Source organism: Artibeus jamaicensis, unplaced genomic scaffold (genome assembly GCF_021234435.1).
Source record: "Artibeus jamaicensis isolate MK-2021 breed Jamaican fruit bat unplaced genomic scaffold, CSHL_Jam_final contig_233, whole genome shotgun sequence".
Lineage (NCBI taxonomy): Eukaryota > Metazoa > Chordata > Mammalia > Chiroptera > Phyllostomidae > Artibeus > Artibeus jamaicensis.
Window position 1 is genome coordinate 64,668,203 of NW_026521486.1, and position 27,986 is coordinate 64,696,188.

Sequence of the window (27,986 nt, forward strand, 5' to 3'; positions counted from 1 at the left end):
ATTTTTTTAAAGATTTTATTCATTTATCTTTAGAGGGGAAGGGAAGGAGAGAGGCACAGAAATATCAATGTGTGGTTGCCTCTCATGTGTCCCCTGCTGGGAACTGGCCTGCAACCCAGGCATGTGCCCTGACTGGGAATCGAACCACGATCGTGTGGTTCGCAGGCCCACGCTCAATCCACTGAGCTACACCAGCCAGGGCTGATTTGAAATATTTTGTGTGGTTTTCTGGGTCAAGTGAATAGGGAAACATTTTCAGAGGTCACCTTAGGCTGCATTCAGGAAAAGAGAGAGTTCTTATGAGTAAACACCTAATTTTTAGCTACCTGCAAACTTAATTGTAAGCAAACCATAAAAATGAGTTTTATGGCTATTTAGTAATTTCATGTCAACTTAGCTAGACACTGGAGAAATTTAGTATTAACGTCAAAAAAGTACATTACCTTCTAGACCCTGCACTGGTCTGATCATGTCTGTGTTGTTCAGTTTTAAAGTTTTAAGAACCACATTTTAAAACAGGTAACATTGTACTTCCAGCCAAGATGGAGGTGTAGGTAGACACACTGTGCCTCCTTGCACAACCAAAAGAAGGACAACAATTAAAAAACAAATAAACAACCAATACTGACAGAAAATTGAACTATATGAAAGTCTGACAACCAAGGAGTTAAAGAAGAAACATTCATCCTGACCGGTAGGAGGCACTGAGTCGAGCAGCCAGACAGAGAAGGCTCCAGGCAGGTTGGCTGGCAGACCCTGGGTGAGCAAAGTGGCACCTGGCGGACCCAGCGAGGCAGTAGATCAAAGAGAGGTGCAGTGCGTCTGGCCCCACATTTGTGTGCAGATAAACCAGGTGAAACTGGGAAGCAAGACAAACCATGCAACCCAGGGCCCCAGTGTGGGGAAAGAAAACCTCAAACACCAATTGAAAACACTTGTGGGGGTTGAGGTGCCGGGAGAAACTCCCAGCCTCACAGGAGAATTCATTGGAGAGACCCACAGGGTCCTAGAATGTACACAAACCCACCCACACAGGAATCGTCAACAGAAGGGTCCAATTTGCTGGCAGGAAGTGGGAGAAGTGACTGAAATCCAACAGAGAGTGGAGCAAGCACCATTGTTCCCTCACAGACGCCTGCCCCACACACAGCATCACAACCCAGCACTGGGTTGCCCCACCCTGGTGAACACCTAAGGATCCACCCCCCACTACATAACAGGCACACTGAGACAAAAATAATGGCCCAAATGAAAGAACAGATCAAAGCTCCAGAACAAATATAACTAAATGACCAAGAAATAGCCAACCTATCAGATGCACAGTTCAAAACATTGGTGATCAGGATACTCACAGAATTGATTGAATTTGGTCACAAATTAGATGAAAAAATGAAGGCTATACTAAGTGAAATGAAGGAAAATGTACATGGAACCAATAGTGATGGGAAGAAAACTGGGACTCAAATCAACGGTGTGGACCAGAAGGAAGAAACATTCAACTAGAAGAGAATGAAGAAGCAAGAATCCAAAAAAATGAGGAGAGGCTTAGGAACCTTCAAGACATCTTTAAACATTCCAACATCCGAATTACAGGGGTACCAGAAAGGGAAGAGGAAGAGCAACAAGTAGAAAACTTATTTGAACAAATAATGAAGGAGAACTTCCCCAATCTGGTGAAGGAAATACACTTCCAGGAAATCCAGGAAGCTCAGAGAGTCCCAAAGAAGGTGGACCCAAGAAGGAACACACCAAGGCACATCATAATTACATTACCCAAGATTAAAGATAAGGGGAAGATCTTAAAAGCAGCAAGAGAAAAGGAGACAGTTACCTACAAAGGAATGCCCATAAGACTGTCAGCTGATTTCTCAAAAGAGACCTTACAGGCAAGAAGGGGCTGGAAAGAAGTATTCCAAGTCATGAAAGGCAAGGACCTACATCCAAGATTGCTTTATCCAGCAAAGCTTTCATTTATAATGGAAGGACAGATAAAGTGCTCCTCAGATAAGGTCAAGTTAAAGGAGTTCATCATCACCAAGTCATTATTATGTGAAATGTTAAAGAGACTTATCTAGGAAAAATAAGATAAAAAACATGTACAGCAAAATGACAGCAAACTCACAATAATTAACAACCACACCTAAAACAAAAACAAAAACATACCAAGCAAACAAGTAGAACAGGAACAGAACCACAGAAATGGAGATCACATGGAGGGTTATCAACAGGGGAGTGGGAGGAGAGAGGGGGGAAAGTACAGAGAATAAGTAGCGTAGATGGTAGGTAGAAAATAGAAAAGGGGAGGGTAAGAATAGTATGGGAAATGTAGAAGCTAAAGAACTTGTGACACATGGACATGAACTAAAGGGGGGGAATGTGGGTAGGAGGGGGTGTGCAGGGTAGAGGGGAGTAAAGGGAAGAAATGGGACAACTGTAACAGCATAATTAATAAAATATTTTTAAAAATTAAAAAAAAAACAGGTAACATTGTGATGAGCAAACTTTAGTTCTGTTCCTCTTTTCAACTAGGCCTTGACCTTGACCCGACTTGTCTTCAGCCTGCCTGGCCCATTCTTGCCTAGTGGCCAGAATCCTGCTAAGTTAGCTTGGTAAGAATCCTCCCATATTTGATGTCTCCCCTTTTCATCCATTGACCCCCTTACTCAGTTCATCGGCTGTAAATCCCAAACTGCCATTTTGTACTTGAAGTTGAGCTGACTCTCTCTCCCGTATTACAAGTGTCTGTAATAAAACCTTCCTTGCCATTTTAACAAGTGTCAGAATAGTGTTTTCTTTAACAATTGACACACTACATAAAGTGTCCTGAAAGGACAGTTCCTGAAAGGATGACTAAGAAGTAAAAGGACTTGAAATTACATTATTTGGGGTATAGTTAAAGGGTTTGGAATTTAATTACAGAGATATTATTTAATATATAGCATGGATTATCTCTGTCTATATTTTAGTTACCTTACAGCAGAGGTTCTATCTCAACAGTCTGAGGACACAGGAGTCGGAAGACTCAACAGTCAGACACTTTCGGGCATATCTGAAGTTTTGGTGGAGAACTCCCTGCAGGAGAAGATGTAGGAATAACCAAGGAGGCCTCTGGGGAAAATGAATCCAGGCAGGGGGAGCAGTGACTTCTCGTTGTCAGGCTGGAGGAAAGCCGGGAGTGTTGGTTATCATATTTTCTTCACTGGGGACTGTTGAGAGAGTCCGGGGAAGAGGAGAAAGTAAATAAAAGAAAAATTAGTTTTATTAGCATTTCTATAAGCCATTGAAAGAGAATGGCCACTCTACTTAGGTTCCTCCTCTTTTTTTTTTTTTTTGACAAGTTTTTAAAAAATAGATTTGAGAGAGAGAGAGAAGGGAGAGAAACATTGATTTGTTGTCTTACTTACACACTCATTGCTTGACTCATATGTGCCCTGACTGGGGATGAGACCTGTAGACTTGGCTCATCAGGATGACACCCAACCAAGTGAACTACTCAGCCAGAGCTGTTCTTCTTCTTGGATGGAGAAAAGGAAGCAGGTCGGTTTTTTTTTCCTTCAATGAGGCACTTCTGTGGAAACCGTTTTCTCATGGCTCTTACGTGGCCCCAGCCCTCAAGGAACAGGTGGTGCAGTAAAAAGGGCTAGAAGGCAAGTAGACTGCGGAGGAAGGAGTGGAACTTCACCTGGTGTCAGGAGCTCTCGTTTTGCCAAGAGAAGAGTGGACCTTCAAGCCAGGCTGTCAGGGTGTGTTGGCCAGCAAAGTGAATTTAGGAGGAATTTGGGAAGAGCTGGGGTCCCCATAATTGGAAGGCATGAGGGGAGCAGAACCTAAGAAATACAGGTCTGGGATCACGACTTTGACATCTTTTATTCCCGGGCTGGTGCTGCCAAGGTGAACATGATCACCTCTGTACAGATATGGATAATGATGTCTAAGAGCGTAGTGAAGACTTGCATCTACCTTCCTATTCTTAAAATTCCTTCCTAGCACAGCACCTGGTACATTACAGGGGCTCGGACAATGTTTGTTGGTTTATAATAGACTTCAGAAAACAGTATAGGATAGTCATGTAACTTTAAATCCAATTCAACAGCAATAACAATAATAATAGTAGTAGTAGTAGCTAATGTTGAACCAAGCATCTAGGTGCTTTCTGCATACTGTCTCATTTCATGTTCTGGGTGATGCTGCTGGGCAATTACCAGCTGTGTGCAGATATTCCACAGTAAGCAGACCTCCATTAAAGGGGGAGGCTGAGATTTAGGGTCAGGTCTATCCGACCATAAAATGTGTACAGTTTCTACCACTCTTTTCTAGAATGAGACCTTTTTGATTTTCTGCTCATGTGCCAAGTCCTGCATGGTGGAGGGAAGAGGGAGAGAGTTCTTTCTCTAAAGGCCCACTGAACTGAATCAAAAAAGAAGAGCAAAATCCAGGCACAGTGTCATACAGCATAGCTTCCCAGGAATAGAGGATGAGTAATAATTTTCTCAGCACATCTGTGTGTTAGGTACTAGTCCCTGTACTGGGAATACAGCTGCAGGGCCTAGCGTTGGGTCCAGATCCTCCGCTTGCCGGGCCTTCGTGTTTGCATCGCTCTGCAATGTTTCTAGGGTAATGCGATGTGTTTCTGGACTCCGGACAAGCCAATTTGACCCAATTGCTTCTCACTCATAATTTCCTTACAATTTTGGGGAATCATTGAGGCACCATGAAATAACAAAGAATGAGGCTATTATGCACGATGTATCTTTTTTCATTGTTGTTGCAGAAAATAGAAAAATGATGAAAAAGGAAGTAAAGCCATTAAAATCACCTGGAACCCTATCAGTGGCGATGACTACCGTATGCCAGTGTTGGACACACTCACATCCCCACATTTAAAAAAAGACAAAATGGAGATGATTGTCTCATAACATTTCTGTTTTGTTTCTTAAATAAAAATAGATTTTTGCCCTGACTGAATAGCTCAGTTGGTTATCATCCCAATATGCCAAGGTTGCAGATTCAATCCTCATTCAGGGCACGTACAAGAATCAACCAATGAATGCATAACTAAGTGGAACAACAAATCAATGTTTATCTCATTCTTTAAAAATCAATAAATGAGAATTTAAAAGAAACGAAAGGTGAAAATACCATTTTTACCCAGCCTTTAGACAAAATCTATGCATATCAGATGGAAACCAGAAAACACAGAAATGTGTAATAAAAAAACATTCCTGTTTTGTCTGAATCTAAAAGGTCAGTTCAGGAGGACCGCCCCTACTTTGAAGAGCTGAGAGATAAAAGATGTGGATGAAAAATGGGCCACACACCAACCGTAACAGACTCAGGGGAGGTCTGCGGGGCAAGGCTTACAAACTCAGAGACCAAAAGCAACCACATAAGACGATGTGAACACTGAATTTCCTAACTAAAAGTGGGCCATGATGCCTAGTCGCATCTTAGTCCTGTAGTTTCTTTGACAAAGATCAAAATTTAGCCTGTCTACAGTCTTTTTGCATCTAAGACAACACACCTTTGAAATGTTAGAGTGGTCTCCTCTTCTGGACTCCTCCAAGCACACACACCACCAGGGCAAGACCCCCCAGAGCCCCCGTCATTGTCCTGTTCCCTGAAGACTGTCTCTATGTGCTGTAAATGCTAATTGTTAACTATCCTGCACCCACCGCTGTGGAAGTATGCGTCTCTCCATTTTGCTTTTTATCCAGTCTCAGAGATTTCTCCCTTTGCCTTCTCCCTTCCCTTAACCTACCACTAACGGATTTTATGTAACCCTCCTTACGTCACCTCCTTTGATTCTAATGCGTAAAATAAGCTGCAAAACTGCCATTGTCCAGTGCATTCTTCTCAAATTTTTTTGTGAGATTTTTGCTTCCCAGCAGTTATCTTTTGGGCTCAAATAAACTCATATGAATTTTCTACAGTTTTGGATGCTTCTTATGTTGACAAAGAGAAAACTTCATTTATCTCTCTGCTCACAACAACTAAAAGACACCAAATGTGTGAGTTTTCTGCTATTCTCCAATCCTCCCCAGAAAACGACGGTGTGTCCTATAATTGAATTCAGTTCTGACTCTCCCTGCCTGAAGATGGCAGACCCCCCCAAGTTTAAGGGCTCAGTCCCAGACTGCTCGCACTTCAGATGCCAGTCCCAAGGGTTGGGGCCCCAGGTTACCCGCAATTTCTATTCTACTTGGCTAAAAACCTGAGGCTCCCGTAACTCCCTCCTTAGTTTCAATAATTTGCTAGAATGGCTTACAGGACTAGAGGACACACTATGCTTACCGGTTTATTATAAAGGACACAACTTAGGCACAGCCAGATGGAAGAGGTGTGTAGGGCAGAGTATGTGGAAGGAGCACAGAATTTTCAAGCGCTCTCTTGTAGGGGCTAAAAAAATATTAATACTTTTTCTCCCACTGTCTAAGTACTAGTTGAGCTAATAAATTAACAGATGATTAGCAGGAGAAAATAAAAATTTTAATACCTGTTCATGGGAAAATCATGTAAACGAGGATGCTCTGAAGACAGTGAGGCCGTATTGGATGTGTAAGGCACTTCTGTAACAGGGTGCAGCCAAGAGGGGGGGCCCAGAAAAGAATTTGGAATGGGGTCCGGAGCTCAGGGGGTCCAGGAAATATTAAGATGTCCTCATTCGCCGCCCCCCTCTGCAGGTGTCAGTTGGGGGAAGGGACAAATGGAGCAGAGCCACTGAGAGCTGTTTTGCACAGCAACAGTTTCACAGCTAACCTCTGGAATGGTCATTTAACATATCTATAACCTTTAACTGGTTTCATAGATATGTTAAATAACTGTGGCCATGCTTTGAGCCAGGGAGAAGGGAGTGGCTTCTACCCAGGATGTAACTGGGGGCAGGTCCCCCAAGTTACAGCACCTGCATGAGAGCTTGGAGTTGATTGGCTCCACAACATGGGGGCCACACCTGCCCAGACTAATGATGGCAGCCCAGTAAACTTGTAATAATACAGAAATACTGGCAGGTGTAACTGATTGTAGGAGGAATCGGAAATGGGGCTGCAAAAGAGGATGGGTGTGGAGATTTAAACCCAGACACGGCAGCCATTGAGGGGAGAAGTATGCAGTTTTGGCCAGAGTGCAGACCCCTGCAGCCATTGAGGAGAGCCACGAGGTAAGGATCCCCTCTTGGCGAGGCGGAGAGGAGAGCCACGCTGTTTTGGAAGACTGCAGACCCCTGCAGCCAGGTGAAGAAGAAAGCCACACACTTTTGGTAAGAGTCCTGACCCTTGCAGCTTTGGCAGAAGAGGCCCACGTGGCTTTGGGGTGACCCCTTTGGCTGCGTGGCCTGGAAAGCAGGAAAGACTTTGACTGGAATTTGGTACAAAGAACTCTTGCCAGTGGACCGTGAGAAGGTGCCACATGACTTTGGATTAACTGGAGATCCTGCCTGCACGGCAACACAGCTGACGGTACCAGCGTCCTGAAACACAGATATGTGCCCTTTTCCTGATTTACCGTACCTGGAGTTGGGACAGTGGGAGAAGGGAGAGCTGTGTGGGTGTAGGTGTATACCCTAAAGGACTTTGATATTTTAGTGGAGGCGTTAGGCCTGAATAGCATTAGATAAACATTTTGTTTCCTTTTTACAAATCTCTGGCTTGAGAGATGTCTTTCCAGTTGGCGGCAGACAGAAGAGCCCAGTAGATATTAGTATACCGTCCTTGGGAGGGGCCCCTGTTGTTCTGTAGCAGTTTTTGGCGTCCCTAGGTGGGCCAAATATTGCCCCCCCCCCTCGGACCTCTGTTGGGAAACACTTCAAACAAAGGAGAAAGGGGAGTGGGTGTTCGATTTCAGAGGTAAGAACGGGTGATCTACAAGGAGTTGGGGAATAAGGTACCAGACGTCGCAGGCAGTGGGGAATAAGGTACCAGACGTCGCAGGCAGTGCCTTGCTAGGCGACTCAGAAACAAGGGGACATGGGTATCTAGCTCACAGGTACCTGCCCGAAGCCCTCTTATTTACCATACTTAATTCAAGTTAGGCTAACACAGCATTTTAAGACTGCCTTCCTGAAGCAAGTTCTTCTGTCTGAATCTCTTAGGCAGGAAAAGGAGGAGGGTCGAAGTTTCTTTCTGAGTCTCTCGTTAATAAACAGCTTAAAATCTGTCTCCTCGAAAGCAGCTTTGGGGTGGCAAAGCTTCAGTTTTCTTCACCAGGTGTACCACCCTCCACGCATGTAGATGTGTTTGCCCACCAGGGAGCTCTCAAATCCCTTTAGTTAGGATCTTTATGAAGGTTTCATTGGGTAGGCATGATTGATTCAACCACTGGCCATTTGTGATTGGCCTCAATCTCTAGCTCCTCTTCCCTCCCCGAAAGTGTAGGTCTGGAGCAGGGGCTGAAAATTCCAACCCCCTAAGCACAAGGCTGTATCCAACTGGCAACCAACCCCACCCACCCTTAGGGGCTTTTTAGAAGTTACCTCATTAACATAAACTTATCTGCGGTCGAGAGGGGCTCATTATAAATAATGAAAGATGCTCCTTTCACTTTTTATTACTTCAGAGCTATTTTAGGAACTAGGGCAAAACAAATATTTACTTTAACAGAAGATATTCCTTTTACCTTTTATCACTTAGGAAGCTGTTTGCTGGGAACCTAGAAGGCCAAATGTGTATTTCTTTTTTCTTTTAATTTTTTAAACACTGATTTGAGAGAGAGAGAAAGAAACATCGATTTGTGGTTCCACTTATTTATGCATTCATTGGTCCATTCCTGCCCTTGCCCCGGCTGGGGATCAAGCCCATAACCTAGGCACACTGGGACAATGATCCAGGCAACTGAGCCACTGGCCAGGGCTACATTTCTTCTTATACCACAGAACCACAGGGGCATAGTGGAGACAGGATGTCTTTCAGGACATGCAGACTGGAGAAGTGGTTCAGGAAAGACTCCTGTAGCAGTAGAAAAATTTCCTTTCTTTCCCTTTTGGGTTCTTTGACTGGTCTAATAATTTCATCAATATAAGGCAAATTAACAGGAAAAAACATTTAATTTCATGTGTATGGTAGCCCCATAAAACTATGAGACCCAAAAGGCAGCCAGGTAATCAAAGTCCAAGTAACATTCTGAGCTAAGGAAAGGGGTAGGGGACAATGAGGGGAGGAAGGTCATTCACAGGAAGGCAGAAAAAATGTTTGGAAAACAAAGATTGCCCTCTTTTGCAGATGAGTTTCTTGGGTAAATAAATACTTCTGGTAATAGCTGAAAGAGGTACAGGCCTCTTTCCCAATATAAATTTAGGGAGAGGGGGAGAGAAAGAGTTTTTCCTGAATCTGCTAGGTTTTGATGGCCTTTAGCCCCAAATAATGCTCATACCAAAGTGGCTTATTTTAGGGTAGCAAAATCTGCCCCCACTTCACTTCCTTCTGCTCAGGGTGTGTGCATTCTCCCTGCCCTCCCTGCCAAAGTGGACATCATACTTACGCCAGAAAGAGGAACCTGGTGGGCAGTCCAGCCAGGACACTCCTAAACAGAAAACCTCAGCCACAAAGAGAAAAGCAGAGGAGAGGCAGGCTTCAGATCATGGTGTGTGACTAGTGGCCTCATAGCCCTCACGGTGACTGGAATGGAATAAAATGCCTCCTCTCCCTGATGGCCTGAGGCTGATAGTTCTGACTGAAACCAGAAAAGACACCGGAGTTCGGGCTGCCTGTCACTACCAAGCCCAATAAGCAGAGACAGGGATTGAATCTTTGTGGACGCTTTATTCAGATGTCCGGCGGCGATCTGAGAAGATGGCAGGTTCATATCCTAACAGACCATTTTCCCTTCTCTTTCCAGACCAAGGTTTTTATAGCAGAGAATAAACAAGGTGTGGTGAGGGGTTTTGAAATTCAGGGAGGGTCAGGTAGAAGAAACTGCAACATTCCTGTCCTGGGTGATTAGCTGTTCCCAGGGGCAAATGGTCATTTGCCCCTCCCTGAAACACAATGGCCCAGATGCCTCCATTTGTCCCCAGGGGGTCATCTCTAGCTGTGCCCCAGGAGGTCGGCTGTTTCCCCAGAAACCAGGATGGATCTTATCTGTAGCTTCTGAAACAAAAGCTTTAACATATACATTGCTTGCTAGGTTTATAACTCATTGACCTTAAACTAAAATTTCCAACTCTTCAGTCCCCTATCACTACTACTGATGTGCTAATTAACTAAAATTCTGTTTGAGGCTTAAGCCTTTGTAACAGGGTGTAGCTAGGGGCCCCCTAAAGAGGGATTTGTAGTGTGGTCCAGAACTCAGGGGGTCCAGAAAATATTAAAAAATATACAATGTCCTCACCGCCACAAGTCTGAACTAGGGGATGGGACACAAGGAGCAGGGCCATTGAGAGTTGTTTTACATGGCAACAGTTTTGCAGATAACTTCAGGAATAGTCATTTAACATATCTATAACTTAGCAGGTTTCATGGATATGTTAAATAGCTGTGGCCTTGCTTTGAGCCAGGGAGATGGAAGTGACTTTTATTCAGGACACAACTGGGAGGCAACCTCCCACCCCACCCCCCAGCCCACTCCCCTTACAGCGTCTGCATAAGAGCTTGGAGTAAGAAGGGACCACTCGGCTTTGAGTCTCCCTTTGCCACAGAGTTTAGGAAGCTGGGAAGCAAGATGTAGCAGCAACGTAGAGCTCTCTCTTAACAGTTCGGAAGAATGCAGGAGAGACGCTGTGGGAAGGAAAGGGGTGGAAGGACTCTTGCTGGTGGGCCAGGAGAAGGTGCTGCAAGGATTTGGATTAAGAACTGGGGATCATGGTGGCGACATAGCTGATGGTACTAAGGACCGAGGAAGGCCTGCCAACTGAGCACGGATTACTAGGAAGAACCAGGGGCCGCCTGAGCCACAGACTTCTATTTCTTTTCCTGAGATGTGGTAACCCTGACTGGGCAAAGTGGGGAAGGAAGGACTGTGTATGTTTGTGGGTGTTTTAGGAGACTTTGAGATATTAATGAAGACATTAAGTTATTACTCTGTGTGTAACCTTTGAATAAATAATCCCTTTCCTTTTCATCAATCTCTGACATTGAGGAACGTAATTCCCTGGCAGAGGGCAAGGCAAACCTAGTACATGGGGACCCCAGGACAAGGGGGCATCCGTTTGGTAATAGTATATCATTCCCCTCCTCCACAGGTCTGTTCGGTAATACCTTGACAGCACAGATGCGGAAAAATATGCACAAAGTAATGCCTGTTTCCAAAGATTCACAGGAGTCTCCATAACTGGACTCAGTTCAACAGAGGTCCACCAAGGAATTTTGCACTCTTCCTTGGACACCTTTAACACCTACCTGCCTATGGCCAGCCCCCAGCCCTCACCTCTCCCCTCTTCCCTTTTCAACAATAAATGATGGCAAGATTCCACATTCTTTTAAGATGAATTTGAGAGCTAGTTCTCCCATTTTGTTCATCTAGGCTTTCTCAATCAACAAAAGCTTTCCTTGGCCAAACTTTGACCTTTTGCGTATTGGGCACATGAACCTTGTGCCAGTAACATGACCAGAGGCTCAAGACACCAGCTCAGAAGTTGACTATGGAGCAGAATCAGACCCCACCCCACCTAGTGAAGATGCTCTGGGTTGGAGACTCTCAAACTTGAGCATGCAATAGAATTACATTAGATGGAACCAAAATTACATTTGAAGGGAACCAAAATTTTGCCATTCTGAAGTAGCTTTTGGAGATGCTACTTTTAAGCTGTTCATTAAGAAACAAGGCTCAACAAGAAACTTTGACCCTCTCCCCTTTCCTGCCCAAGAGGTTCAGAGAGAAAAACCTGCTTCAGGAAAGAAATCATACTATGTTCACTTTACCCTAATTTGAATTAAGTGTGGTCAGTGGAAGGCTTCAGGCAGAGACCTAATTAGCTAGAAACCCACTGTGTCCCATTGTCTCTGAGTTGTCTAGCAAGAATTTGCCTATCAAGTGTGTTGACTAGGGACTCAAAACTTGGAAAATTTTAGCTTAAGGTAAAATGTTGTAAGTCCACAAGTAATGTGTATGTTAAAGCTCTTGTTTCAGAAACAACAGATAAGCCCTGTCCTAGCTCCTGGGAAAACAGCTGACCTCCTGGGGCACAGCTAGAGATTACTGCTTGGGGACAACTGGAGGCATCCGGGCCTTTGTGTTCCAGGGAGAGACAGATGACCACCACCCCTGGGAACAGCTAACTGCCCAGGACAGGAATGTTGCAGCTTCTGAATCTCAAACCCTTCACCACACCTTGTTTATTTCCCCCATTATAAAAAGTCTGGTCTAGAAAGAGAAGGGAAGATGGTCTGGTAGGTTATGAACCTGTTACCAAACAAGAGGTCCATGGGGGGGGCAATATTTGGCCCACCTAGGGGTGCCAAAAACTACTACAGAACAAGGGTCCCTCCCAAGGACAGAATACTAATATCTACTGGGCTCTTCTGTCCACCGCCAATTGGAAAGACATCTCTCAATGCCAGAGATTTGTGAAAAGGAAACAAAATGTTTATTTAATGCTATTGAGGCCTAACACCACTAAAATATCAAAGTCCTTTGGGGTATATACCTACACACACAGCTCTCCCTTCTCCCACTGTCCCAACTCTGGGTACCGTAAATCAGGAAAAGAGCACACATTCATGTTTCAGGCCGCTGGCACCAGCAGCTGTGTCAGGCAGGATCTCTAGTTAATCCAAAGTACTGTGGTACCCTCTGATGGTCCATTGGCAAGAGTTCTTTGTATCCAGTTCCAGTCAAAGTCTCTCCTGCTTTCCAGGCCACTCAGCCAAAGGGGGCACCCCAAAGGCACGTGGGCCTCTTCTACCAAAGCTGCAGGGGTTTGCACTCCACCAAAAGCATGTGGCTTTCTTCTTCACCTGGCTGCAGGGATCTCCATTCTGGCAAAGCTGCGTGGTTTTCCCTTTAAACTGGGAAAGAGGGGGTCCTCACTCTGCTGAAACCTTGTGTCTCTCTTTTACATGACTGCAGGGGTCCTTACTCTGCCCCAAACCATGTGGCCCTCTCCTCACCTGGGCAATTATTCCCTCATGTCCCGGAGCCAATCTTTTCCAAGCTCTCACACAGACCTCTCACTCAGGGGCGCAGCCCCTAGTTACATCCTGGGTAGAAGCCACTCCCTTCTCCCTGGCTCAAAACTTGGCCTCAGCTATTTAACATATCTATGAAACCAGTTAAAGGTTGTAGTTATGTTAAATAATCATTCTAGAGGTTAGCTGCAAAACTGTTGCTATGCAAAACAGCTCTTAATGGTCCTGCTCTATTGGTCCCTTCCCCCTTGGGGGGGTGGTGAGAACATCTTATATGTCTCTCCAATATTCCTATACACTTTGGATTCTGGACATCATTCCAAATCTTTTTTGCCCCCCGCCCCCCACCTTGGCTGCACCCTGTATGAAACCCACCATCTTCTTAGATGGTGGGCCATCTGAATAAAGCGCCCATACAGATTCAATCACTGTCATTGCTTATTGGGTTTGGTTGCCAGTCTCTTTTCTGGTTTTATGTTCTGCTCTTCCTCAACCGCCTGTAAATCACCCACTCTCACTTCTGGATTCTAAGGCCCCGTCCCCCACTTTTCCTTTGTCCAAAATGTCTTAAATATTCAAGGTTGCTTCACTGTCTGAAATTTCATGCTTTATGTGAATTCCCCATGTGCATGTATTAAAAACATAACTATTCTATTGTTAATACCTGTATTAATTTAATTATTAGCCCAGCTAGAAGAACTTAGAGGTGGGAGGAAAAGTAGTAATGTTTTCCAGCCCCAACTGTTTTGGCAAGTCAGCGAGAACTCACTGGCTCCCCAAGCTGTTACTGGGAGATCACAAATGTCTGGCCAAGGCCAGCAGAGAGGGTTGGCATTTCACCCTGTCAGCCTTTCTGATCTCTTACTGTAGGGTTCTACGAAATTTAGAAGTGTCAGGAATCCTTTTCTCTCTTCTGAATTTAGATTGTTAGGAGAAAATATTCGTGAAGCTAGCTTTTTGTGCCTGGATCCTTTCCTCCTGGAAACGGTTATTTTTTCTTCTGTGTCCGTGTCTTTGATATCATTGGTCAAAAGAAGGACACACAGCCATGTAGTCCCTGTAAGCCTGTTTAAGCCTTATTCTTAAACAGGTTTCTGAGAATGTTGGCAGCATGTTGCCAGTGGCAAAAATGTACCTGGTATTAGATTGGTGGAGTCAGACCAGACCTTGACTCAGCAACCTCGGTATTTGAGTTCTGTCTAAGGAAGAATTCAGAGCCGAGACTTAAACTATAAGGGAAAATTTATTTAAAAAGTCAGAGGTAGAAAAAGTGAGTAGTAGGAGAAATGGGCTCAGAAAACATGTTACAGAGGCAAAAGAAGGACCCTTGGAACTTGGGAGAGAGAAGGGTAAAGGTAATGCACCTGGGGGGAAGTACAAGGGAAAGAGTTTTATGTATACTCCAGGGTCCTTGGGTCTTCTTGAGACAGAATAATGAGAAGCTAGAAAAATTCCTTGGCAAATGGAATAGGAAAATGCAATCTATTGTGTTCAACAGATTGCTGAACACAATGACTGAGCAGTTCACTGCTAGATGCAATGGTCACCAGGGCAGAAGGCCCCCAGTGCCTAGCATAGGGCAAAACTGGGACAAACAAGGACCTCACTCCCAGGACAACCTCTTCTCCCCTGGCTATTCCTCCCTGGAGAAAACATCTAGACTCAGTTGTGTTTCAGCTCCAGGCCAAAAACAAAGCAAAACCAGGTGGGCAAAGCCAGAACCAACTACAATGACTAAAGACCCCCTGCCTTGCCACTGACCAATCAGTGGAGACCATGACCCTAAAAGAGCACCTGGAGAACTGATGAATATTCTACTGAAACCCTCCCCTGAGGTTCCCACCTGCAAGAGAGAGAAAAGCCTCAAGACAAAGGACCCAGCCTGCGCTCTCCCTTTGGGGAACAGCCACTGCCATTCCCTTTCCTTTCTTCCCACCCCCCCCCCCCCCACAACCCCACTTCTTCCTCCCCAGGCACACATCTCCTAAACTCTAAGGCAGTGGACAGCTGACAATTTGTTCCAAGCTAGTGCCCTGACCCTGTCTCCAAAGCACCTTTGCTCTGACTTCCCAGTGAACCAAGGCAGCCCAGCCTAGGCTCTCTTGCTGCTTCCTCTATGCTAAGCCCTTCCTTGTTTCATGGTTCCCAGCTTTTTAAAAAAGACTTTATTCATTTATTAGAGAAAAGGGAAGGGAGGAAGAGAGAAAGAGAAACACTGATGTGTGAGAGAAACATCATTTACCTCTTGCATGTTCCCAGTTGGAGTCCTGACCCATAACCCAGTCATGTGCACTGACTGGAAATCGAACTGGTGACCTTTTGGTTCACAGGCCAGCACTCAACCCACTGAGCCACACCAGCCAGGACTCATTGTTCTTGCCTTTAAGAAATGTGTCCACACAGTCACCTGGACTCATGTTGGGAAATCTTACCTGCGTGAAGTAAGAACCCATGCACTGCAGCTGGCCTTAGGCAGAGCCATGCAGGGCCAGGCCCCTGTCCACTAACAATCTGTTCTAAGGCCTTTTAAGAGTGAAGATTTTAGAGGAGTCCCAGGGGAGGATCTTACTAGGATATTCATCAGCTTTCCAAATGTGTCCTTTCAGGGTCATGGTCTCCACTAATTGGTCAGTGCCAGGGCAGGGTTCATTAGATAATACAGCTGGTCCTGATGTCAGCCATGACATGGCTTGTCCGGTTTCTCAGCCTGGAGCTGAAACACACCTGAGGCCTAGATGTATTTGATGTGGGTCAGAACCTCATTGTCCTGGGGGCTTAATGCTTAAGGAATATTCTCTGGCCCCTTTGTTTGATTCCCCTCTGAGAGTGTCTAACTTTCATGACTAGCAACGTGCCAGGGGAGGAAAGATCAGGGGAGGATCTGAACCACCTGCCAGCACTATGAAAGGTCAGGGGTCCAAACCCCATTATCAGGGTTAGCTAGGGGAAGAAAGGTCGCCCTGGGGGCAAGGTCCTTTTTTTCCCAGTTTTGTTGGTTGCTAGGCACCCAGGGCTTTTACACTGGAGGCCTTCTGTGCCTGCCCTATTGTCCTTGCTCTGCTCTTTTCTGTCTCACTACCTACCACACACAAAAAAATTCAGATTTTTACCTTTCAATGGATGATGATTTATAGAACTTTAAGGAATAACTAGATTCACAAGATACTGGCATGCTCAGGATTAACAAGAATTAATTTCTGGGACTGAATAAACTGAAGATACTATAATTTGTATGCCTTTTTATTTGAACTATTGATGATTTTTATTTATTTATTTTAAATAATTTTGATTTTATTGTTATTCAGGTACCGTTTTCTGCCTTTTCCCCCACCCCTCCCCACCACTCCAACCTTCCCCCCTCCCTGCCCTGTTTCTACCACCCCCCTTGTTATGGTCTTCGTGTCCTTTATCATCTTTCCTGTAAACCCTTCACCCTTTTCCCCCATGAGCCCCTCCCCTCTTCCTTCTGGTTACTGTCAGCCTGTTCCCAATTTCAATGTCTTTGGTTATATTTTGCTTGCTTGTTTGTTTTGTTGATTAAGTTCCCGTTAAAGGTGAGATCATATGGTATTTGTCTTTCACTGCCTGGCTTATTTCACTTAGCATAATGTTTTCCAGTTCCATCCATACTGTTGGAAAAGGTAGGAGCTTTTTCTTTCTTTCTGTTGTGTAGAATTCCATTGTGTAAATAGTTTTTGGATCCATTCATTTACTGATTGGCACTTAGGTTGCTTCCAGCACTTGGCTATTGTAAATTGTGCTGCTATGAATATTGGGGTGCATAGGTTCTTTTGGATTGGTGTTCCAGGATTCTTAAGATGTAATCCTAGCAGTGGAATTGTGGGTTAAAAGGCAGTTCCATTTTTAGTTTTCTGAGGAAATTCCATACTGTTTTCCATAGTGGTTGTACCAGTCTGCAATCCCACCAGCAGTGCACGAGGGTTCCCTTTTTTCTCCACAACCTCTCCAACACTTGTTGTTTGTTGCTTTGTTTATGATGGCCATTCTGACTGGTGTGAAGTGGCATCTCATTGTGGTTTCAATTTGAGTACCTCTGATGGCTAGCAATACTGAACATCTTTTCGTGTGACTCTGGACCCTCTGGATGTCCTCCTTGGAGAAGTGTCTGTTCAAGTCCTTTGTCCATTTTTTAATTGGGTTGTTTGTCCTCTTAGAGTGAAGTCATGTGACTTCTTTGTGTATGTTGGAGATTAAGCCCTTGTCTGAGGTATCATTTGCAAATACATTTTTCCATATAGTTGGTTCTCTTTTCATTTTAATGCCGTTTTCTTTAGCCATACAGAAGCTTTTTATTTTGATAAGATCCCATTAGTTTATTCTTTCCTTTATGTTCCTTCATCTAGGGAACAGATCAGTGGAAATATTGCTGCATAAAATAAAATATTGCTGATTTTTAAGTCTTTTCTGTTTTCCAGATAAAATTGAAGCTTGGTTTTTGTTTTTTTTTTAAATTTTAAATATATTTTATTGATTATGCTATTACAGTTGTCCCATTTTCCCTCCTTCATTCCCCTCCATCCTGCACACCCTCTCCCACCCACATTCCCCCACTTAAGTTCATGTCCGTGTGTCATAACTTCTTTAGCTTCTACATTTCCCATACTATTCTTGTCCTCCCCCTGTCTATTTTCTACCTACTGTCTATGCTACTTATTCTCTGTACCTTGTCCCCCTCTCTGTTCTCCCACTCACCTGTTGATAACCCTCCCTGTGATCTCCATTTCTGTGGTTCTGTTCCTGTTCTAGTTGTTTGCTTAGTTTGTTTTTGTTTTAGGTGTGGTTGTTAATAACTGTGAGTTTGCTATCCTTTCACTGTTCATATTTTTTATCTTCTTTTTCTTAGGTAAGTCCATTTAACATTTCATATAATAAGGGCTTGGTGATGATGAACTCCTTGCACTTGAACTTATCTGGGAAGCACTTTATCTGCCCTTCCATTCTAAATGAAAGCTTTGCTGGATAGAGCAATCTTGGATGTAGGTCTTTGGATTTCATGACTTGGAATACTTCTTTCCAGCCCCTTCTTGCCTGTAAGGTCTCTTTTGAGAAATCAGCTGACAGTCTGATGGGAACTCCTTTGTAGGTGACTCCCCTCATCTCTTGCTGCTTCTAGAATTCTCTCCTTCATTTTAATCTTGACTAATATAATTATGATGTGCCTTGGTGTGTTCCTCCTTGGGTTCAACTTCTTTGGGACTCTCTGAGCTTCCTGGACTTCCTAGAAGTCTATTTTCTTAACCAAAATGGAGAAGTTCTCCTTTATTATTTGTTCAAATAAGTTTTCCACTTGTTGCTCTTCCTCTTCCCCTTCTGGTACCCCTATAATTCAGATGTTGGATCGTTTAAAGATATCCTGGAGGTTCCTAAACCTCTCCTCATTTTTTAAAAATTCTTGTTTCTTCATTCTTTTCTGTTTGGTTGTTTCTTTCTTCCTTCTGGTCCACTCCATTGATTTGAGTCCCAGTTTCCTTCCCATCACTATTGGTTTTCTGAACATTTTCCTTCATTTCACTTAGTGTACCCTTCATTTGTTCATCTAATTTGTGACTAAAATCAACCAGTTCTGTGAGCATCCTGATCACCAGTGTTTTGAACTGTGAATCTGTTAGGTTGGCTATGTCTTGGTTGCTTGGTTGTATTTGCTGTGGAGCTTTGATCTGTTCTGTCGTTTGGGCCATTTTTTTGTCTTGTCACTCCTGTTATGTTGAGGAGCAGAGCCTTAAGTGTTCACCAGGGCAGGGAAACCCAGTTGCTGGGTTGTGATGCTGTATGTCATGGCGGGGTCAGAGAGGGAACAGTGGTACTTGCTCCACTCTCTCTCTGATTTCAGTCCTGTCTGCTGCTTCCCAAATTGGGCCCTTCTGGCGCTGGTTCCTGGGTGGGCGGGCTTGTGTACATTCTAGGACCCTGTGGGTCTCTTCAACGAGCTCTGCTGTGAGGCTGGGAGTCTCTCCCAGTACCTCAACCTCCACAGGTGTTTTCAGTCGGTGTTTTGAGGCTTTATTTTCCAGCCCATTTTCAGTGGGCTGCATGGTCAGTCTTGCTTGCCAGTTTCACCTGGTTTATCTGTGTGGGAACATGGGACTGCCCAGTCAGCCAGCTGTCTTGTGCACCATGCCCTGATCCACAATCACCACCTTACTGGGTCTGCTCATTGCCACCCCTTGCCCAGGATCTGCCAGCTACCTCCTACATACCCAGGGTCTCTTGTTGGGGTCCTGTGTGCCCAGGGTTTGTCAGCTGCTGCCTTGGTTATCCGGTGCCACTGCTTTCTTTTGCTGTAACCCCTTTCTGCCTGGCCACCCAACTCCGCCCCACGTACTAGTGTAAATGAATGTGTCTATTTTAACTCCTTGGTTGTCGGACTTCCATACAGTTCAATTTTCTGTCAGTTCTGGTTGTTATCTTGTTTCAGAATTGTTGTTGCCCTTATTTTGGTTGTGTAAGAAGGCACAGTGTGTCTCTACCTACACCTCTATCTTGGCCAGAAGTCCTGAAACTTGGTTTTCTTAAAATTTGGTAAATTTTAATTTTGTAAGTAGCATTGAAATATTTATATTTTTCTCCTTACCTGATTCCTCCAGAATTTGGAAATTCTTAACAAATAATATTATTTCCAAGGCAGTATAGTTGTTTGCATAAATTTGATAAGAACCTGTTCTCTTTATAATAGGACACAATTTGGAAGCTGGCATTGTTAATCAGGGCTTTGACTAAATGTCATATTTGAAAGAGCCATACAGAGACTCAGACGTCACCAGAAAGCTTTAAGGCATTAAGATTAACTTTGAAAGCCAATAAACACCCCTTGGAAAACAGCCTGGTGCCTTGCTCACTCAAGTCACAGCAGTCTGTTAAGGTAAGAAACAAAAGTTGCTTTCTTGGGAGATAGCAAAAAAAGAACCTCAAGGCATTTTGGGGGACCTTGAGAACCTGAGGAATTTACCCAAATCTACACATATTATAGAAGTCTGATGGCAACTTTTGTAGCTTGGCTTGTTAACCTTGAGAGCCTAATTAAAATTTAATCTGGAGATCTCTGATGATATTTCAGCAGGAACCTATATAATCCATTGCTATTTTTGATATATTTATACAAATAATAGGCCAAATTTATGGAAACTAGACTGATGCAGAAAATAAATTAGTCTTAATTTGGTTATCTTTGAGAAAAATGAGGGTGATTTTAGAGAGAAAAGTTATGTTTTCAAAGAAACTATACTACACAGTGGTGAATATTAGATTCTAGTTCAGTTAATGGTCTTTAAAGTTATTTTTCATTTATAAACTGGACTGGGTTTTAAAATTTTCTAGTTTTTTTTAATGTTTGGCTACAACCCTCTGAATTAATGTTTTTTTCCCCATCATTAGACTTAGAATTACTGAGATCTAAAAATCTTTTCTGAGACTTGCTAGATGACATGACCTAAATTTCAGAGAAATCGCCAAAACAGCTCACACTTAAACAGCCTCAGTGACTGGTGCTGTGTAAGTCTCAGAGACTTTACTTGAGCACCTGATGGCATCATCAGAGACAGTGAAACTGCAAACCCAGAGAATCTGTCTGATTGTCACTGTCTGCCTTCAGTCCAACAAAAGAAGCTTTGCCTTACATCTAGAAGTCTTCTCAACTTAGAAACTGATTTGTAATTTGCTTTGATCATTAACCTTCGTTTTGCTTGTATTTTCATAGACATACCTCTTATTAAATACCTGTTGCTTGCTTACACAATATAGGACTTGAAAGGACAAAGTCAGCCCCATTTGCTATTGTGGCACCATTTGCCTAGCACTCCTATGATCTTGCCATTTTACTCTTCTGACCTTGTCCCCAGGGCTGGAAATTGCTGGAAGCAAGAACAGAACTAACTGCTCCCTACAGCCACAGGCAGAAGATACACTGGAATAAACTGCAGCCTGTGTTACAACATCGCAACAGCCCAGGGGACACACAACAGCAACCCTCCACCCTTTTTAATCCAGTAATAATCCAGTAAAAGCTCAAAACCCCTACCCCTCAAGCCTGGCTCTCCAAACCATGCCCCTCTCCTTTCTTGGAGAATGAATAAAAACTTTGCTCTCTACACTTTTTTTTCGCAGCCCGTGTGTTACCACCCTTCAAGGCCAGGCAGGTTCATGGTATTCCTGCAGATGGAAAAATATTCACAGAGCCGTTGGGCTGTCTGGCATGCCTTTATTCATGGGGGGATGAGCCACGCATACTGCCAGCTGCATGTCTATCTGCATGTCTCATGTCGTGGCCCCTGCTCCCCAGTGTGGCACCCATTGTGGCACCTGTTCCCTTGTGTGTCTCTCATCACCATCGCCCCCAGCAAGGAGTCCTTACCTGTTTAAGTGCTAGAGGGGAACAAAGCTGGCAAGATGCCAGAAATTATATACCATAACATAATTCTGCACATGCAAGCCCACTTCATGTTATGGGAACAGTTTATCCAACCCAGTCTCAGGGCTATGAGAACACTAGTTAGCAGGCCCCTCCCTGGCTAGGGGAGCACTGCTCCTCGAGGAAGCCAGACTGCCTCCACTTACCCTCCAGCCCGCATCACTGACCACCTTGACAGGACTCACTTGGGGAACCCATCTGCCTCACCATGTACTGAAATAAGACTCAACAGCTTAACTGAACTGACTTAGACTTAGGATTGAATGATTGAATCGTGGAGCAATCTACCAATTTAGCTTCTGGAATGTGAATCTTTTATTTGAAGTTTCAAAGGTGGGACTGAAGGTATTAATGCAAGCGACACGAAATGTTAGGCTTCGGTGCTTGAGTTTTGGCTAAGAAAGAATTCAGGTCCAAGACTCAAATACAAGTAAAAGTTTATTTAGAAAGTCACAGAGGAAGAAGAAAGCCATGGAAGAAGTGAGCCAGCAGGCTGTGTGGGCTCAGGCAACAAGTTACAGAGGCAAAAGGAGGAGGGCTCTAGGAGCCCAGGAGCAAGACAAAGAAAACACTTTAGGGGAAGGAAAGGGGCGGAGGGGAAGAGGTGGGGCAGGAGGGGAGGGGGGAGAGAGGAGCGAGAGAATGAGCGTGTGGGTGCTTGTACTTGCCCTGGGAACTTTGTCTTAAGGGGTTTTTATCTTGATGTCTCAAGGGAAGATTTCAGTAGAATGTTCATCAGCTTTTCAGGTACATCTTTTCAGGGTTGTGATCTCCATTGATTGCTTGGCACTAGGGGAGCGGTTCATTAGTTAATGCAGCTGGTCCTGATGTCTGCCCTGGTATCCCTTAGTCTGGCTTTGCTGCTTTACTGAGCCTGGAGCCAAAACACACGTGAAGGCCTAAACGTTGTCTCTAATTTGACCAAAATTGTCACTATGGTCAACACAGAGATCTAACATGTGATGCTGATTCAAACCTCATGGTCCTGAGGGCCTAATGCTTACGGGAGTGGTTGAGCAGGGGCTTGTACGGGAGTCATGTGAGGCTATTCTCCAGCTCCCCTTGTTCCTCCTCTAAGGGGGTCTACTGCATGACTTGCAAGTAAAAAAGAAAAAAAAGGTCAGGGGAGGGTGGAAACCACGTGACCCACAATATTCTAGGGAAGGAAAGGTCACCTTGGGGGTGAGGTCCTGAAGCAGGATAGTAAGAAGCTAGGAAAATTCCTTGGCAAGTGGCACAGGGAAGCTGAGACAGAGAGCTGTGCACAGTGGCCAAACAATTTACAGCCAGATTCAGAGGCTCACCTCCCTGGTGAGAACAAATAGGCCTCAGTTGTATTTCAGCTTCAAGCTCAGAAAAGCATCAGGACCAACTGCCCTGTCACTAACCAATCAGTGGAGAACGTGACCCTGAAAGGGCACCTGGAGAACTGATGAATATTCTGCTGAAACCCTCCCCTGAGACCACCCCTAAGGTTCCCCCCTGCAAAAGAGAAATAAAGGCGTCAAGACAAAGGATCCAGCATTTTGGCTCCCCCTCTGGGGAGCAGCCTGCACCATTTCCTTTCTCCTCTTCCCTCTCTTCTTCCCCCAAAGACACCCATCTCCTAAATTCCAAGGGTCCCCAGGAGCTTTGCAACCAGGGGAGCAATGGGTTGAACCTGTTCCTAAGGCCCCTTTTCTCCAACTTCCCAGTGAGCTGAGGCAGCCCAGCCTAGGATCTCAGGGCCAAGTCCCCTATCAGGTAACACCCTCACCCGACAAGTGCCTGTTGCTTTCTGCCACGCTGACCTTCTGAACCTGTACCTAAACGGCCTACTCTACCAAAGGGAATAAAAGTTTTGCCACACTGAAGCTGCTTTTTAGGGACATTGATTTTAGGCTGTTTATTAAGAAACAAGACTCAGCAAGAAGCTTTGACCTTTTCCCCTTTCCTGCCCAAGAGATTCACACAGAAAAACCTGCTTCAGGAAAGAAATCTTACATTCTTCACTTTAGCGTAATTTGAATTAAGAAGGCTTTAGGCAGAGGCCTGTTAGCTAGATACCCACAGTGCCCCACCATTTGAGCTGCCTAGCAAGAATTTGCCCACCAAGCGTGTTCTGCGCTCCCTCAACTGCCTGAAAATCACCCACTCTCCCTTCTGAAATTTAAGACCTCCTCCACCAGCTTTTCTCCTTTGTCCAAGAATGTCTCATATACCCCATGTTCCTGCACTGTCCTTGGAATTTCGTGCTCATGTGAATCTCTCACGTGCACGTATTTAACACTTCATTTTCTCCTATTAGTCTGTTAATTTGATTACTATCCCAGAAGAAGTTAGAAGGTTGGAGGAAAAGTATTCATCTTTTCTTTTTTCTTAGGCAGGACAGTCGGTTAGAACACACATCGCTGGGCCCCGCCCCCAGGGTTCCCGATTCAGTCCGTGGTGGGTGGGGACGGGCATTTCCTTTTCTAACAAGTTTCCAGGTGATGCTAATGCTGCTTTTCCAAGGATCACACTTTGAAAACCTCAGCTGTGGGCTAGAAAACATTTTAGAAAATTCTAGGTAAGCCCCAGGAGGTGACTATTTAGGTTGACTTGAAATCCACAGAAAACATTTGGGGGTAGGGGACGGAGAAGTAAGAACTCTCCTCTGGAGACGCTCCGCACCTGGAGGCAGCGCCTGGTAAAACGAGGATGGTCAGCAGTCCCGGGCTGGCGCTACCACAGACAACAGTCTAAGCAGCTCAGCCTGGCCTCCCTTTCAGACACACTGGGTGAGACTGACTCATTGGCAAGAGAAGAACTAGCAAAATGTGGATGTGTGCGACAGACCAGCAATAGTAGGAATGAGCATAATGTAAGGCTTTTATTTCTAGTATATCCCATATTTTGTCATTTTATTACTGTCCTTGTAGTGGCTAAAACAAAAACTCTTTAAGAGTGAATGAGTGTGTGTGTGCGTGTGTGTATGTACATGTGTTGTTGAAAGACAGTGGTATGGAAAACATTCTCCTAATTCTGCAATCTTGGTGGCAAAATAATTAGTGTTTTTAATGATGAGACATTGTAACGGGGCAAAGTGGGGAGGGTGGTGCCCAAAAATATTCCCCACAGACCATGGTTGGGGATGAGGGAAGGGGATGGTACAGAGGTTAAGATACGTTTCATAACAATGGCAAGTGGCTAGCAAGTAGATAGCTGTTCTATGGCCATGGGCTTACATGACTTTCAGAATGCATAGTGACACGTGATGGAGCCAGGGGAAACTTATATGGCACCTGCACAAGACTCAGGGAAGTGAAGCCTCCTGTGTCCCATAGTACTCTTGCCCTGACTGAAGATGGCAGCCAAAGAAAGATAAAGATACAGGGAAACTGGAAAAGAGTAGCTGGCTGTAGGAGGGGCCAGATATGAGGTCACGTAGGAAGCTCTGGGTCAGTATTTGAAATCAGGGTGGGCTGAAAGAGAGCGGGCTGGTCTGCCATGAAGGCTGAGAGAGTAGGTAGCAGCCATGAGGAAGGAGCCATGATATAGAGCGGACTCAGCCACGCTGTCTGTAGTGAGAGAGAAGCTACTTCTGCTTCTCTGAGAGAGGTTCAGTCGTGCTGCCTGTAGTGAGGGAGGAGCTATGTCTGCCCCTCTGAGAAGTTAGCCATGAGGAAGGAGACATGAAGTAGGGAGATTCGGCCATGAGACCTGGTGTAATGAGGAAGGCAGCCATACAGGCTGAGAAAAGCATGACAGAGAAAGCTGATGGAGCTGTGTGGGAACCTACTGAACCAAGCACGGATCAGTGGGAGATGCCTGGAATGCTGAACTGTGCCCAGGAATGCTGAGACTGTAGACTTTTGTGTCACTGAAAGATGTATGGAGAAGCCACTTTCTTAGGACATGTGCCTCTCTGGACTCCTCTATGATCCTGTGTAACACGGCACATGTTTTCCTGAACTATTGCACAGAGGCTAAGAACAGTGAGCCCCAGATCCTGAAGGAGAGAGCTGTTGCAAGAGGTTGGAGATTCTGAAATCCACAAGTGTGCCTTGCAGGGAGGATGGAAAGCTGTACAGCTGGCTTAAGAACAGGTAAGTATATGGGGAACTTCTGAACATGCTTTTGGCTTGTAACCTGGTGGGGAGCAGGGGAAGTGCTGGGTCTCAAGGGAGAGCAGGTCTCCGCACAGGAGTGCTCCCAGCCCCGCTCCCCACTGAGGTCGGAATCCTGTAAATAAAAACCTGTTTCCCTCAACACTAACTACTTGGTCACACACCAGGGTGCCGAGTGCATGAGCCCTGGTGTGCTGGGTTACAAGGTGGCAACCAGAAAGAAGGAAATAGATTAAATGACTTGGTCAGGAAAGAAAGGATATTAGGATGAAAAAGCCTGGGGCAGAGAAATGGGCCTGGGAACCCAAAGTAGACAGGTCTTTAAATATTTAATCTTTAGGATTTTCTGTTTAGATTTTGGACAAAAAAGAAACAAGGACAAATAGGTAAAATTATGGACATGCTAATTTTAAGGTAATAAATACAGTTTATTTTTTTATAATTAGACGTAGCTCACCATAAATTGGACTGCACAAAATAATGTTTCTCTAAATGAAGATATATAAGAATATTAATAATACTATTTAGCTAAATATTGGCAAAGGGTAATTTTTTAAAGGATGAGATTATGCCTGTCAGTTATAAAATGAACATATATTAAAAATTCAATATAACTTACCATTTACTGAGGGAATCAGGCAGATGTTACAAATGGTTCAAAGAAGAATTCATAAAGCAGATATATTTCTAGATCACAAATATTAAAACAAATTTGCAACTAGATGCATTACTGACTTTTGCCCCTCCACTACTGTATAGAATTTATTTGCATGCCTATGGACAAAATTGTTAATGTTGCTCTCAATTTTCTTAACTTACAGAGTTGTAAAATAGCCTGGTCAGAAGAAAGTGCATATCCCTATAGAATCAGATAATTTCTGAAGGGGCTGGCATTTTGTTGAAAGAATATCCAGTAGTCTCATTGCTTGTTTTGAAGTCTCAAACTTTTCTTCACAGTCTCCCCTTTTTGATAAAAAATAATGTCAAAGATAGGTGATTCTTGGTCAAAAAAATAAGACCAGTTTCTTGAAGTTTGGCCTTATTATTTACATAGGTACAGCAAGAGTGTTAATGCACCAGACGGGCCATGTTAGCTTTGCTTTGCTAAAAGTTTTCATAAGGAATCTGATCAAACTTTTAAAAGCCTATATTTTGTGCTGTTCAAGCACAAAAACCCCTCTTTCCACTAGATCTCACCTGCAGTACCTATCAATGTGGACAAATTCCTCTTTCCCAGTCAGCCTGGAACGTGTAAGCCAAGGACCAGGACAGTTTTCCTGGAAGAGCTTTGTAATCATTGACTCCACAGAGTCAATCTCACATCCTTAAAAATGTCTGCAATACCTTTTTAAAGGTGTGTCATTCTCAAAAATGACTTTCCTGGCCTCAGCGGCTTAGGAAAATTTCCCGGTTTTATCCTGGTGAAAGGAGGATGTATTCTTAAAGGATCATATCAGTTTCCTGCTGTTGCTATAAGAAGATCACAAGGTTTATGGGCTAAAATCAAGGGGCTGCATTCCTTCTGGAAGCACTAGGAGAAAATGCATTTCTTTGCCTTTTCCAGCTTCTAGAGACCGCCTGCATTCCTAGACTTCTGGCCTCTTCCCCTATCTTCAAAGCCAGAAACGTAGCATCTCCAAATCCCCCTTTGACCTTTGACTGAGCAAAAAATAGTCTGACATGCAAACATGTATGTCGCCTATCAAAGAATAGATCTCTGTAATGCCTAATCCCTCTGCAGAAATCGCTAGTCAGACCATAAGCCAAATTCCCAGCCACTGCTAACACCAACAGGGGAAGAACTCACTGGCCATAAACAAATCAAAACCACGAAATTAGTAAACATAGGATTAACTCTAAAACAACAGGGAGTAAGCAATGTTTTATTGTCACTTTATTTTTTTTAGAGATTTTATTTATATATCTTTAGAGGGGAAGGGAAGGAGAGAGGGAGAGAAACATCAATGAATAGTTGCCTTTCGTGGGTCCCCTGCTGGGAACTGGCCTGCAGGGAACCAGCCTGCAACCCTGGCATGTGCCCTGACTGGGAATCAAACCGCAATTGTCTGGTTTGCAGGCCTGCACTCAATCCACTGAGCTACACCAGCCAGGGCATTTATTGTCACTTTAAATTCACCTCTAGAACTCAAGAAAAGATGTGCCCAGACTTGAGCCGTACACAAGATGCACCATTTCTGTAGGCGGAGCTGCCCAGGCTCCACCAGTGGAATCCGCTGGGCATCTCATGTAAGGCCTCTGAAACTGCTAGAGGGTACTTTCCAGAAACAAGTAAAATCCTGATTCTTATTCATATATCAAATGAATATGTGTTAAAGATTTTAGTTAACTCATCATTTGCTGAGGAAACCAGACAAATGTTATAACCAACTCAGAAGAATCCAAAGAACAGACATATTT

The 27,986-nt window shown here is 44.3% G+C and overlaps 1 long non-coding RNA gene across 2 annotated transcripts; it reads left to right on the top strand.

Annotated features, from left to right (window-relative positions):
- Positions 1-16,144: 16,144 nt before the first annotated feature.
- LOC119039424 (uncharacterized) lies at positions 16,145-21,158 on the top strand. 2 transcript variants are annotated; one of them, XR_008391001.1, is made up of 3 exons: positions 16,145-16,285; positions 19,750-19,935; positions 20,912-21,158. It is a non-coding gene; the product is annotated as an uncharacterized LOC119039424 (long non-coding RNA). The 2 variants fall into 2 exon arrangements; XR_005080607.2 differs by lacking the exon at positions 16,145-16,285 and adding an exon at positions 16,641-16,696.
- The last annotated feature ends 6,828 nt before the right edge of the window (positions 21,159-27,986 follow it).